This window comes from Jatropha curcas, chromosome 7 (genome assembly GCF_041381405.1).
Source record: "Jatropha curcas cultivar XTBG-Jc1 chromosome 7, XTBG_Jcur_1.0, whole genome shotgun sequence".
In the NCBI taxonomy this organism is placed as follows: Eukaryota; Viridiplantae; Streptophyta; class Magnoliopsida; order Malpighiales; family Euphorbiaceae; genus Jatropha; species Jatropha curcas.
In genome coordinates, this window is record NC_143157.1 from 3,247,558 (window position 1) to 3,261,634 (window position 14,077).

Consider the following 14,077-nt stretch of genomic DNA (forward strand, 5'->3'; position numbering starts at 1 on the left):
TATTCAATCTCTTCCTCAATTCCTCCTTCAGATCTTACCATGCTTGATTCCAAGTTCGCTCCTGCATTCCCAGCTGGAGAAAAAATCGAACTTGATGACCTTTGAACCAATAGAGGTGCACCAATTGAATCGAAGAACACACAATATGCTTTCACAGCATCGTCCCAACTTTCATAAGATCTGTACAAGGCATTGCTAACGCCTTGGGTTGCATCGGCGGCATTGTGCTGGCAGAGACTATCAGGAGCCTTGACAGAGCTGCTTTAGGCTTTGATGACTGGATGGTCTCTCCGATTGTTCTCCAGGTATTTCACCTTTTCCTCTTTCTTTTTTCTTCTTTCTTTTGGTTTGTTCCTTTGTAATAAAAAGGATCCATTACTCAGGTTTGGTTAAAGGACCATCTCCAAGTGGTTGCTGCTCCTACTTTCTCGCCCTACAACCCCTCTTAGTATCGTATGCGGAGGATCCTGATCACTCACCCGTCTAGTGATGCATGGACCTCATGGCTAATTGAGTTGGGTCCAAACGAGGTACTGTGGTACATTTCCTAGTATGACATCACCCGCTTTATCCAGGTTAGCTTCCGCCATACTCGGGTTTACCTTTTAGGCCTTACACACTGTACTTGGTACTGCGCTTCGTGCGTTTTGAGGCAGATGGGGATAGACCAGACTGTTCCGATTATGGATGACATTTCAGCTGATTCAACCATCACTCCGGGTGTTACCCGAGCTGTCCTTAGGGCTTGGGTTAGAGACCATCACATGGTTAGGCCTTTACCTAATCCTGCCGGTGTTCAGACTTCTCCTGAGTATCGGACTTGGTTCATTGCCGTTGTTTGGCCGATTGAGAGGCTAAGGAGGACCGCACTGCTGAGTGCACTTGAGGGTTGGGCTCAGGCTGACGCTGATAATGAGATTGGGACTGATGAGGAGATTGTATTGGCTCCTCGGACAGGCAGGGTTGGAGAGAGTTCAGCAGCTAGGGATGACTCGGAGGATGTTGCCCCACGGAGACGACGACACACCTAGACTCTTATAGGCTTTTGGACTTTTGTTGTTTTTCCCTTATTTTGATTTTTTTGTTTGGGACTTTGACTTTGGATTTTGGATTTTGTTCTTTGGCTTTGGATGTATGTTTTGTTTTTTTTTTTTTTTTTTTTTGGACTTGGACTTAGACTTCATTATTTATTTATTTTTCTTGGACTCTTTTGCTTTCTGCTTGACTTCGGACTGTTTGACTTTATTGCTTTAATTGGGAATGTCATTTGACTTTTAAGCTTTCCAAGCATTTTCCAACTTTATTTATTCAAGCTCTAATTTTTGCCTAAGCCGCCCTTTCGGGTTTTCAACTTAGCGAGCTACCCATTTTTCCCTAAGCTGCCCTTTTCGGGTTTTCAACTTAGCGGGCCCCGACTTTTGCCTAAGCCGCCCTTTCGGTTTTTCGACTTAGCGGGTTTTTCTCTCTTTTTTTTTGCTTTTCGTTTTTTTTTTTATATTATTGTTGGCAAAGAAGAAAGAATTATGAAATGATTTTCTCATTAATGTTTAGACCGCGCCCAAAGAGGGCTGCCTACATATCTCCAATACATAATTTCTTTTTTCCGAGGAGAATCAGGTCTAATGTAGCTCTTTTTTACATTATGCAATGCTTATTATATAAAATATCTTTTTAACTGATCTAAATTACATGGATTCGTGAATTCCAAACCATCCAAATCAGTCAAAATGACGGCTCCGCCAGACAATATCTTCTTCAACACATAGGGTCCAGTCCAATGAGGATGAAACTTCCCACGTGGGTCTATGATTGGCTGTCTAATTTCCTTCAGGACCAAACAACCTTCTTCTAGTTTTCGGTCTTTGACCTTCTTATTAAAATGTCGTGCCATTCTTCTCTGGTAAACTTGAGTTTGGTGGATTGCTTGCAATCGTTTTTCGTCCATACCCAAGAGTTGCAAATGATAATTCTTAGCCCAATATGCTTCGCTGATCTGGCTTTCGCGGATAATCCTCGCCGACTGAACTTCCAGCTCAATAGGCAACACTGCTTCCATACCATACACTAAGGAATACGGGGTTGCCCCAGTAGGCGTTCTGATTGAAGTCCTGTATCCCCATAAGGCATTTGGTAATTGTACGTGCCAAGCTTTATGCTTTTGAACTGTCTTTTGTAGAATGACCTTTATAGCCTTATTTGCAGCCTCCACAGCCCCATTTGTTTGTGGCCGATAGGGTGAAGACTTGTGATGCTGAATCTTCTTTTGCTTCAGCAGGTCAGAAAATTCACTTCGAAAGTGGGACCCGTTATCAGTAATAATCTCGAATGGCATTCCATACCGATAAAGGATGTTAGTATGAACGAATTGTGTTGCCTTCTTGGCATTCAAAACCGAATAAGAGGCTGCCTCAATCCACTTAGTGAAATAATCAACAGCAACCAGGATAAATTGATGACCATTGGAAGCCTTTGGGTGGATCTTTCCGATCACATCTATGCCCCAAGTTGCGAAGGGCCAAGGTGAAGCAATGGGATTCAAATTGACCGGAGGCTGTTTTTGCAGCTTAGCAAAAATTTGACACTCATGGCACTTCTGCGCGTGCCTCACGCAATCTACATTCATGGTTGACCAGTAATAACCCAGGTTCACGATTTTCCGAGCCAAGGCTATCCCGTGCATGTGTGGACCAGACTCCCCATTATGTAAGGAATCCATGATGGTTTGAGCTTCTCTCTCATCAACGCACCTTAGGTGCAGGCCGTTCCAACTTCTTTTATACAGAACTCCCTCAGTAAGGAAATATCCGGATGCTAACTGTCTCAATGTCCGTTGATCAGTCTTAGTGGATCCCTCCGGGTAGGCTTCATTCTGAAGATAATTCTGTATATCCCAATACCAGGGCTTGTCATCCACCAAATTCATGATATGTGCTGGCTGTTTCTATAGCCGAACTATTAGAGGTCGAATGACTTGGTCTCCCCCTACATTAACCATGGAGGCCAAAGTAGCCAGAGTATCGGCAAATTGATTTTTGGCTCGCGGCAAGTAGTGGAAGGATAAATCCTCAAATTGCTAAGCCAATTCGTCCAAGCGTTGTAGGTAAGGAACCAAACGCTCTTCCTTAATTTTCCATTTTCTCAAAGCTTTGGAGACTATTAAATTGGAATCCCCGAAAACCTTGAGGACCTTTATTTCCTTTTCCAGGGCTGCTTCTAACCCCTTTAAGCAAGCTTCATACTCGGCTTCATTGTTGGTGCAGTCGAAATCTAATTTGACTGCGATTGGGACATATTCTCCACAAGGAGTTTTGAATACGACTCCAACCCCATTTCCATGGTAGTTTGAAGCTCCATCGAAGTACATTTCCCAGACTTCACTCTCCAAGCTCAACAAGTCTTCATCAGGAAATTCTACCTCCGGCATTTGGTCTTCGACCGATAATTCTGCTAATTGATCAACCAAGGCTCCGCCTTTCACTGCCTTCCGTTGTATAAATTTTAAATCATAGGCTGCGAGCACCGACACCCACTTAGCCATCTTACTGTCAAGAACCGGCCTCTCCATAAGGAATTTCAAGGGGTTCGATTCAGAAATAACGTATGTGGTGTAGGACGAGAGGTAGTGCTGCAGCTTTGTACAAGCCCAAACTAGTGCCAGACACAACTTCTCTATCTTATTGTATTTTAGCTCGTAGTCTAGCATCCTTTTGCTGAGGTAATGCACATCATTTTCTACCCTTGTATCTTTTGCTTGTTGAGCTAGCATTGCACCCATCGCTTCTTTTGTCACTGATAGGTACAATAGCAAAGGCTTTCCTAGCCTTGGTGGCTGTAAAACCGGCGGGGATAACAGATATTGCTTGACTTGGTCAAAAGCTTTCTGACAATCCTAATTCCATTTGATGGCTACTCCTTTCCTGAGTAATTTGAAGATCGGACCACAAGTATCGACCAATTGATTGATGAACCGGCTGATGTACTGTAGCCTTCCCAGGAAACCCCGAACTTCTTTTTCCGTCTTCGGTGCTGGCATTTCCAAAATGGCTTTGGCTTTTGAAGGGTCAATCTCTATGCCCTTCCGACTGACCATATGCCCCAGAAATACTCCGGATGTAGCTCCAAACAGACATTTTGCCGAGTTGAGCTTTAAATTGTACTTTCGAAGTCTAAGGAAGAACTTCTCAAGTGCTGTTGTATGTTCTTCAGCTGTTTTTGATTTAACAACCATATCGTCCACATACACTTCTACTTCTTTGTGAATCATGTCATGGAAGATGGTCGTTGCCATTCTTTGATAGGTTGCCCCGGCATTCTTGAGCCCAAAATGCATAACCCTGTAGCAGTAGGTTCCCCACTCCGTGATGAATGCCGTTTTCTCTTTGTCTGGCAAATGCATCATTATTTGATTGTATCCGACAGCAAGATCGGTCAAGGAGACCATCTCGTGTCCAGCCATTCGGTTCACCAACAAGTCAATATGTGGCAAGGCGAAGTCGTCCTTCGGACATGCTTTATTCAAATCCCGGTAATCCACACACATTCTGACTTTGCCATCTTTCTTCGGCACCAGCACAATATTTGCTAACCACGTCGGGTAGGCAATGGGTTCTATGAATTTATTCTCCAGTTGCCTGGCTACTTGCTTTTTGATTTTCAAGGACCATTATGTTTTTAGCCTTCTTAGCTTCTGTTTTACCGGTTTAACCTCAGGGTATACTGGAATCTTGTGCACCGCTATTGCCGGGTCAATTCCCATGATGTCACTTGCCTTCCACATGAAGCAATCGACAAACTTCTTCAAGCATTCAATGACCTGTTCCCTGTTCACACAGTTAGATGCAATGTATGTATGTTCATTTTCTTCTTTGCCAATTATTATTTTTTCTTTTTCATTTTTTATTTCGTTTATTTGATTTTCATTATTTTTGCTTGGAAATGCTTGGAAAGATAGACACGCGGGGTAGCCAATAATTTGCAAGCTCTTATTGATTAGGACGGAATCGTCCTCAAAAGTTACATCAAATTTGAAGTCTGGATTTTCTAAATCCGACACAGACGACTCAAAACTGGAACTAGACTCTGACTCGGTTTCAGACTCGGGGTCAGACTCAGACTCAATACAGGACTTGATTATAGACTTTGACTCTAGGTTTGACTCGGGAGGGGGTTTATCAGCAGCGCGCTCCTCCTCGGCGTACCAGTTGGTGAGAGGCCCTTTGTACGGCTTGATCAGGCTCAGCAGGTCTTGGTTCTCATCATTTCCTGTAATGACCGCAACCTCGTCAAAGAGACTGGGCTGCATGAAGTCTTCCACTTCTAGTTCAGTTATTACTTCTGGCTTGTTGTCCCAGGTATCAGCAAATATTTCCAGCCCGGGCAGCATTTTCTTAGCTGTCGGGAAGTAGAATGGTTCTTGGAAGCGACAGTAAGGAACTGTTTCTCCCGGTTTGCAGAAATGACCATTTAAAGTCAAAAGGTAAGGTTGCATCTGTATACTCTCCTTCTTTCCTCTCCTGGTTCTCTCAGCACGATCTTCATCAGTGGGCTCATAACCTAGTCCAAAGGTCCCTTCATTCACCGGACACTCCCAAGCTTGCAGTGTGGGGTATGTCTTTTCGGACCTTGCCATAATCATTCCTGGTAAATAGGACATTTTCAGCATCAAAGGCACTATGAAGTTTATTTGCACCGTCCCGAAATCAAAGAGAATTCGGGAGTTTGCAGTCTTCCCATCTATGAACTGCACAGTGTCATACTGAAATCCCGAGAGGGGTAGGTTGGCATTCTCAGGGTTGACCTCAAAGAGAGGCTGACCCTTTGTCTTCTTTAATAGGCTATTGTCATCCCCCTGAATAGTGATAACTTTGCCCTCGTAGGGGAATTTGACCTTTTGGTGTAGGGAAGAGGGCACTGCCTTAGTATGATGTATCCATGGTCGACCCAGAAGTAGGTTGAAACTGGTAGGCAGATCAATTACTTGGAACGGTACCTCCATTATGGCTGGCCCAATTGCCAATTTTAGTGTAGCAACCCCCAATACTTCCCTCCGGGTGCTGTCATATGCTTTCACTATCTGGCCCGATGGAATGAAATCTATTTCTTCCAACCCTAGACAGCTGGCTACCCTTAGTGGGCAGACGTTCAGTGCTGACCCATTATCAATGAGAACCATGGGCACAGTTTTATCTTTGGTCTGAACAGTGACGTAAAGGGCATTGTTGTGACTGCCTCCCTCCTTGGGTAAGTCATCATCAGAAAACCCGATGCTTTGCATCTTTGATGATTGGGTGAGGGTGGATACCAGCACTTCAGGGCTAACCTCCACCGATGTTTGAAGTTGACTCAAAGCCTTGCAAAGAGCTTGGCGATGAGGAAAGGATGATGCCAGAAGTTCCCAGATTGATACCCTAGCTTGTGTCTTTTTCAACTGCGAGAGTACCGGGTCTTCTTTTGGCTCAGCTACCCTCTGGTAGGGGTTATTTTGGACTTTGTCTAGGACTAATGGTTCATACTGTCTCCCGCTCCTGGTTATTGCATCGACCTCTTCAGTTAGGTCATTCAGGTCCAGGACACAGATGTCATTAATTTCTAGGAATAGGTCGAAAGGATCGATCAATTCCTAGCATTTACCCCGTGATTTGGTAAGGGATTAGTGCTAATGTTTGGCTTACTCCTTGGAATAATTGAACCGTTGTCCACTAGGTCTTGGATGCGGTTCTTAAGTGTCCAGCACGCTTCAGTCTTGTGCCCGTTACCCTGATGGTACTCACAGTATTCGTCAGCTCTGTAGTTCCTTGGTAATGGGTTGGGTGGCGGCCTTGCTTCCAAAGGCTTGATGTAGTTTGCCTTGACAGCCTCTCGGAACACCAAAAGGATTAGCATCCCGAGATCAGTATATGTCCTTCTCGACTGACTGGCATTTCTCATATTTCCCACACGTAAAGGATTCGTGGGGGTGATGCTTGCCACTTCGTGGACTTTGCTAGCTTGGCTAGGCTTCTTGTATTTCGAGGTTCCCGAGTCTTCTTTTAGTTGCCCCATTTGAATTAAATCCTCTACCTTCGTAGCAGTGGCAATGAGCGACTGGAACGTCGGTAGGTACTGAGTTTGCAATTGTTGCTGGTAGACAGGCTGCAGGTTCTTTATAATTATGTCCACCTGCTCTTGCTCAGAAGGCCGGTTGATCATTTGGGCGGCCTTAGCCCTCCACCTCATAAGGAACGAGGAAAAGGGTTCGTTGTTCTTCTATTTGGTGGTTTCCAATTCCCTCCGAGTAACATCAACCTCCATATTATAGTGGTATTGCGTATTAAATGCATTGCAGATGTCTTCCCAGGTCTTCATTTTAGACCGGTCCAGGCTGACAAACCACCTCAAAGCAGCACCGGTGAGTGATTGTTGAAACAACTGAGCAAGGAGCTCGTTGTTCAGTCTGAACGGGTTTAGGGCACCCACATACATTTTCAGGTGCGTTTTGGGACAAGTGGTTCCGTCAAACTTGTCCATGTTGGGCATTTTGAACTTTGTTGGCAATCTTGCTTCGGGGAACAAGGACAAGGAGTCCATGTCCGCCACTTCCTTGTGGGTCTTGAGGGCAATGATCGACCTTTCCAGGAGTTCCAGTTTTTCTCTCATTTTCTGAGCTTCCAGCTCAGAAGTAGTTCTGGAGGGCATGTCATCTAGGTTAAGGGCAGGGTTTGTCGGTTCAGCAGCATGTCCCTGATTGGAGGTAGCAGGTCCACTTCCCCCAGCGGAAGCCCCATTGCCATTACCACTACTTAGTTCGGCTATTAGGGCAGTTCTCTGGGCAGCTAATGCCTTATTCATTCTAGCCTCCATTCTGGCTTCCAATTGCTCTATGAGATTTTGGATGTCAACAAGTGATGCCATAGGTGCAGTTGAAGTTGAAGAAGCTGGTGAGGTTGGTGAAGCTGGTGAAGCTGGTGAGGTTGGTGATAGCACTGTAGGTGTGACTGGGACCTGGATAGGCACTCGAATAGTGGGTACCTGGTAGGATAAAGGTAGCTGGATTAGGGTACAGTGGGTAGTATTCTGTATCAGGGTAGCTGAAGTAGGTCGACTCTTTTGTCCAGTTGTGCATGACTAAAAAGAATATTTTGTGTTCTTTTTAATGTTCTTATGAAGTGATATGCCATGAATGCGCACAACATCCCGTCATAATTCGTTTCAATGATATGATTCACATCATTGGGTGCATGCAGCCCTAAAGGATAGGTTCTATAGGCTATGACACAAATAGAGCATTGGCTTATTAAGGGACCCTTGAACCTTGAGTATGGATATACCTAACCACATGTGAAACAAAGAGTTTCGCGTGGGTCTGATAGTACGCATACTCATGGGCCACCCCCAAAAGGATTAGGGATGGTTTGCGGTAACAGGGAGGACGCTTTGGCTGTCCGTCGACATAATCAAGGAGACCTGCCGATCAGCGCTACTTGCTATCCAGACTCAGAAGTTTGAACAGAGAGAGAAGAAATTCATTTGAAATTCATTTTTTATGCAATGGAGAAAAAGATTCTCAATTCGTGCAAATAAATCAACAAATTTAAATGATTTAAAGTAAATTTCAATTAGGTCCAGATTCTCCTTATTAAGCATTCTTAAAGAAAGAATACTTAATCTTTGTTGGGGTACCCTGCAAAACAAAGCATGGTAAAATAATACCCTAAAGAAGGGCAGGTTAGTTTACACAACAATCGTAGTCCACTTTATGCAAAATAATTACATAAGTCCCCAGCAGAGTCGCAAACTGTGAACCCCTCCCCCGAAAATAGGCATAAAAATGCATATGACTAAGGGCAGAAATGCACGTGAATGTATGAGTCGCCACCTTGTTTAATTATTTTAGGGTAAACTAGAAAAAAACCCTCAGTTGACTCCAATTTTAATTAACCTAATTACTAGATTAATTATCTCAATGTTTAAGGCATAGTTTGCTAACCCGAGGTGGATCCCGAGACTATGTCATGCTGATGAACTAATCGATGAATGAATGCTTTGCAGGGTAAATGATGTAATTGGACCAATGAAATGTTTAAGTGATTTCGACTTGCCGCTCGGGGTTAAATCCCGAACGTGCCTACGTACTTCCGTTTGAATGGAAGATCAAAGTCGACGTAGTTCGATAGGCCTTTTTAAAATTGCTTTGAATGGGTATGCTTAATGCATGAGTGTGTGTATGCTTTGTGCATTTTTGTTTAGGCATTTTGCCAGAAAATTGATTGATTTTATGTTTTAGGCATTCATTGCCAAAAGTGTTGATTTAAGGCTTTTTGCCGAAAAGATTGATTTAGGCAATTTGTTGCCAAAAATTGATGTGATTTAGGCGGTTGTCGCCAAAATTGATTATTTGAAGGCTTTTAGCCAAAAGATTGATTTAGGCAATTTATTTGCCAAAAGGTGTTGATTGGGCGATTGTCGCCAAAATGATTGATTTAAGGCTTTTAGCCAAAAGATTAATTAATTCAAGGCATTTTGCCAAAGCTTTGATTTAAGTGATTTGTCGCTAAAAAATGGTTAATCTCACTTATAGGCAATTTGTTTGCCAAAAGTGATCAATTGAATTGCAATATAGGCAATTTATTGCCAAAAAAAGTGTTTAATTAAGGCCTTTTAGCCACAATTATTGATTAATTGGACTTAAGCCGGACTGTTCGAAATAAGGGCGATTATACCATAGTCATTAATTGACTAGATACTTTAGCCAATATTGTCGGATTTAGGTTTTAATCCCACGATTATTAATTAACCGGGCATTTAAGCTTAATCATATTTAATTAAGGCAGTTTATTTGTCAAACTGATGACGTGAATGCATTTATGCAACAGTTTAATTCAGAATTGGAGTAGAAGAAGAATATGCATGAAATGCTGAAATTAAATAGGCAGAGTTTCATTTATTTACCTGAGTTAATTGGCGGCCGCTTCTTAGCTTCAGCTTGAAAATTCCAAATTAAGCTCCTCGTTTAGGAAATATTAATTAGAATTAATTCAATTTAAGTGACCAAGTATCACAACAGCAGAATAATAAAAGCCTATACTAAATGTAGAAAAGCAGTAAAAGAATCGCAAGGAGCGTAGGGGAGAAGGAGCGTCCGTCAACACAGACTGAGTGAGTAAAACTGAGTGCTCGGGGCTGTATTTATAGGGAAATTCGGACTGGAGGGCGGCAGCTGCCGCCATGTCCGGCGGCCGGAGCCGCCGTGGCCGGCGGTCGACACGGCGGCCGAAGCCGCCGTGTCCGGTAGCAGGCGCCGCCGTGGCCGGCGGGCTTGTGGGTCTCTCGTTCAAAAGCCTTTTTCAGGAGTTCCATACCTCCAAAAAATATTCCAGGACCAGTTCTGCGATCCTCGCAATTTTCCGGACATTTCAAGTACCATATTGGCATACTTCCGGTAAATTTCCAAAATGGCCTCTAGTCCGGCCGGACTGTTTGCAGTTCCGGAAAATAGGCTTTTTGAGCCTCAAAATTTGAGTATTCACATTACCCTATTAAAGTTACAGCTACAGCTCCATTGAAGTAAAATTGATGAAAGTGTTGTTGACAAATTTTGGAGGTATTTTGTTAAAATCATTTAGATTTTGTTGAAGTCAAGAAGTAGGTGGACTACCTTGCTGTTAGGTGGGTTTTGTGAACAAACTTTCTTGACTTATAGAAGTTTTGTGAACAAACTTTCTTGACTTATAGAAGTTTTGTGAACAAACTTCCTTGACTTATGGAAGGTTGGTGAACAAACTTTAGAATAACTCTAGCATAAATATTTACATTATGTTGTAATGGAAATAATGAAATGTGAAGATTTGTTTCTCCACACTTACAAAATATGCAGATTTTTCCTTTTCTGCAGAATTTTCCTTCTCTTTCTTATTTTCTGCTCTTCTAAACCAACAAGTGGTATCAAAGCAACCTTGATCTCAAAGGGATGTGTGTGTGTGTTTGAGTGAAAATCATAGAGAAAGCCACCAAATAAACCATAATTTGTGAAGTTTTTTGTTTATTTGCTTTTTCTCAAATGGCTTCCAGCAGCATGTCTCTTTCACCACCTCATTTTAATGGGGAAAACTACCATGTTTGGGCTGTGAAGATGAGAGCTTATTTCAAGGGGCTTGGATTATGGCAGTATGTGGAGGAAAACAGAGTACCTCCACCTCTTAATCAAAATCCAACCCTTCAGCAGATTAGACAACATGAAAAAGAGATTGCTAAGGCTCTAAAAGCCCTGTCCTATATCCATGCAGCTGTTGTAGATCCTGTCTTCACCAAGATTATGGCATGTGAGACAGCACATGAAGCTTGGGAGAAGTTAAAAATTGAGTATCATGGATCTGACAAAACTAGACAGATGCAGGTATTTAATTTAAGAAAACAATTTTAAATGTTGAAAATGAAGGACAATGAAAAGGTGAAAGATTATGTTGATAGAGTTATGAAAATTGTAAACCAAATTCGATTGTTGGGAGAAGAGTTAGAAGAGAAAAGAATTGTGGAGAAAGTTATTATGACTCTCCCTGAAAATTTTGAAGCCAAGATTTCTTCTCTTGAAGGTACTTGGGACATGTCACAAATATCATTGAATGAGCTTTCAAATGCTCTATTAGTTGTAGAACAAAGAAAAGCCTATAGGGAAGAAGAAACCAATAGAGAGAAGGCTCTTGTAGTAACTCATAAAACAAAAATTCAAGAAGGAGGTTCAAGAGGCCAATGAAGAAGAATTTCAAAAAAAATTGGAGGAAGGACATATTTGCACCTTGTCCACATTGTAAAAAAACAAACCACACTGAGACTGCTGGTTCAGACCTGGATCTCAATGTAAGGTTTGTAATCAATTTGGTCACACCGAGAAAGTTTGTTCTACAAACCAGAATCAACAAACACAAGCCATCATGCACAAGTCACTGAAAATTCTGAAAAGTATGAAGAACAACTATTTGCTGCAAATGAAATCAAAAAATGTGATGTCTCAATTGAAGCTAAAGAAGCATGTCTTGTTGATAGTGGCCACTAACCACATGACACCAAACTTGGTGAATTTCGATAGCTTGGATACAAACTATTCTTCAAAAGTCAGACTCAGAGATGGTAGGCTTGTTGATGTCAAAGGCAAAGGAGATGTGATTGTACAAACTCCTTCAGGTACAAAGCTTGTTTCTGATATTCTCTACGTACCGGAACTAAATCAAAGCTTGTTTTCGGTTGGTCAATTGCTGGATAAGAATTACAGTTTGCTATTTAAAGCTAAGACTTGTGAAATAAGTGATCCTTCTGGCTCAAAGTTATTTGCTGTCAAAATAAAATAGAGAAGCTTTCCTCTAAACTTAAGAAACTTCGAAGAAGAATCTTGCTTGAGTCATAGAGAAGAATCTGATTTGTGGCATAAGAGACTTGGTCACACCAATCTCAATTCATTAAAATTGCTACAATCCAAGAAGTTAGTTGCTAATTTGCCATCTGTAGTTGAAGACAGCAGTATATGTGAAATCTGTCAGTTAAGCAAACTCAGCCAAACACCATTCCCAATTAATCAAGCATGTAGAGCCTCTATGAAACTTGAATTAATACACACTGATGTGTGTGGCCCTATGAGTGTCTCATCTTACAATCGCAGCAAGTATTTTTTATTATTTATTGATGACTACACCAGATTCTGCTAGGTATATTTCCTCCAATACAAATCTGAAGTTTTCAAAATGTTCTTGAAATTTAAATCAATGGTAGAGAATCAAGCTGGCTCCCCAATCAAGATTTTAAGATCTGATAATGGGGCTGAATTTACATCCAATCAATTCATGCAATATTTGCAAGAAGCGAGCATTCACCATCAATTAACAGTAGCTTACACACCTCAACAAAATGGTGTAAGTGAAAGAAAGAATCGATCTGTGATGAATATGGCAAGATGTCTCTTGTTTGAGAAAAATCTACCCAAAGTTCTTTGGGCTGAAGCTGTAAACACTGCTGTATATCTTCAAAATCGGCTTCCAACTAAAGCTATTGATGGAAAAACTCCTTTCGAAAGCTGGTTTGGAGTTAAAACATCAGTAGGTCATCTCAAAATCTTTGGAAGCTTATGTTATTCATTTATTCCAAATGCAAAAAGAGGAAAATTGGATCAACAAGCTGAAAAAGGAATTTTAATAGGCTACAGCAGTGAATCCAAAGCCTACAGAATTTTGAATCCTGTTACTAAACAGGTGTATGTTAGCAGGAGTGTCAAATTCGATGAGAAAGGTGAATGGGATTGGAGTAAAATGGAGCCAGGAAATTCTAAATCAGTTCTTGAACAAGATCATTTTCAGCAAGAGCAAGAACTTCCACTTGACAATGAAGAATCACTTGACAATTAAATTCTGATGGCTCCATCAATAAGCACAAAGCAAGATATGTTGTTAAAGGCTACGCTCAACAGCAATGGGCTGATTTTACAGAAACCTTCGCACCAGTTGCAAGATTTGACACTATCAGATTGATTTTGGCACTAGTAGCAAATGAAGGTTGGCAAGTCTTTCACTTGGATGTGAAATCAGCTTTCTTAAATGGTTCTTTGAAGGAAGAAGTGTATATTGAGCAGCTTGAAGGTTTTAATGATGGAAGCAATAGAGTGTGTTTGTTGAAGAAAGCACTCTATGGTTTAAAATAGGCCCCAAGGGCCTAGTATGCCAAGATTGATCATTACTTGCTGAATTTGGGTTTTAAACGCAACTTGAATGAGGCAACACTTTATGTAACTCAACAAGAAAGTGATGTGCTTATCGTTTCTGTGTACGTTAACGATCTACTTGTCACAGGCAACAATTTATAATTAATTCAAGAATTCAGATTGAAGATGCAGCAGGTTTTTGAGATGAATGATCTTGGCTTAATGTGTTATTTCCTTGGGATTGAAATTGTTCAAGATGAGCAAGGGATTTTTATTTCACAAAAGAAATTTGCTTGGGAGCTGCTTAAAAAATTTGAACTTAGCAAATGCAAATCAGTGAGTACACCTACGGCCTATGGAATAAAATTGCAAAAGGATGATGGTTCTCACTCTATAGATGCTTCAACTTATAGGAGC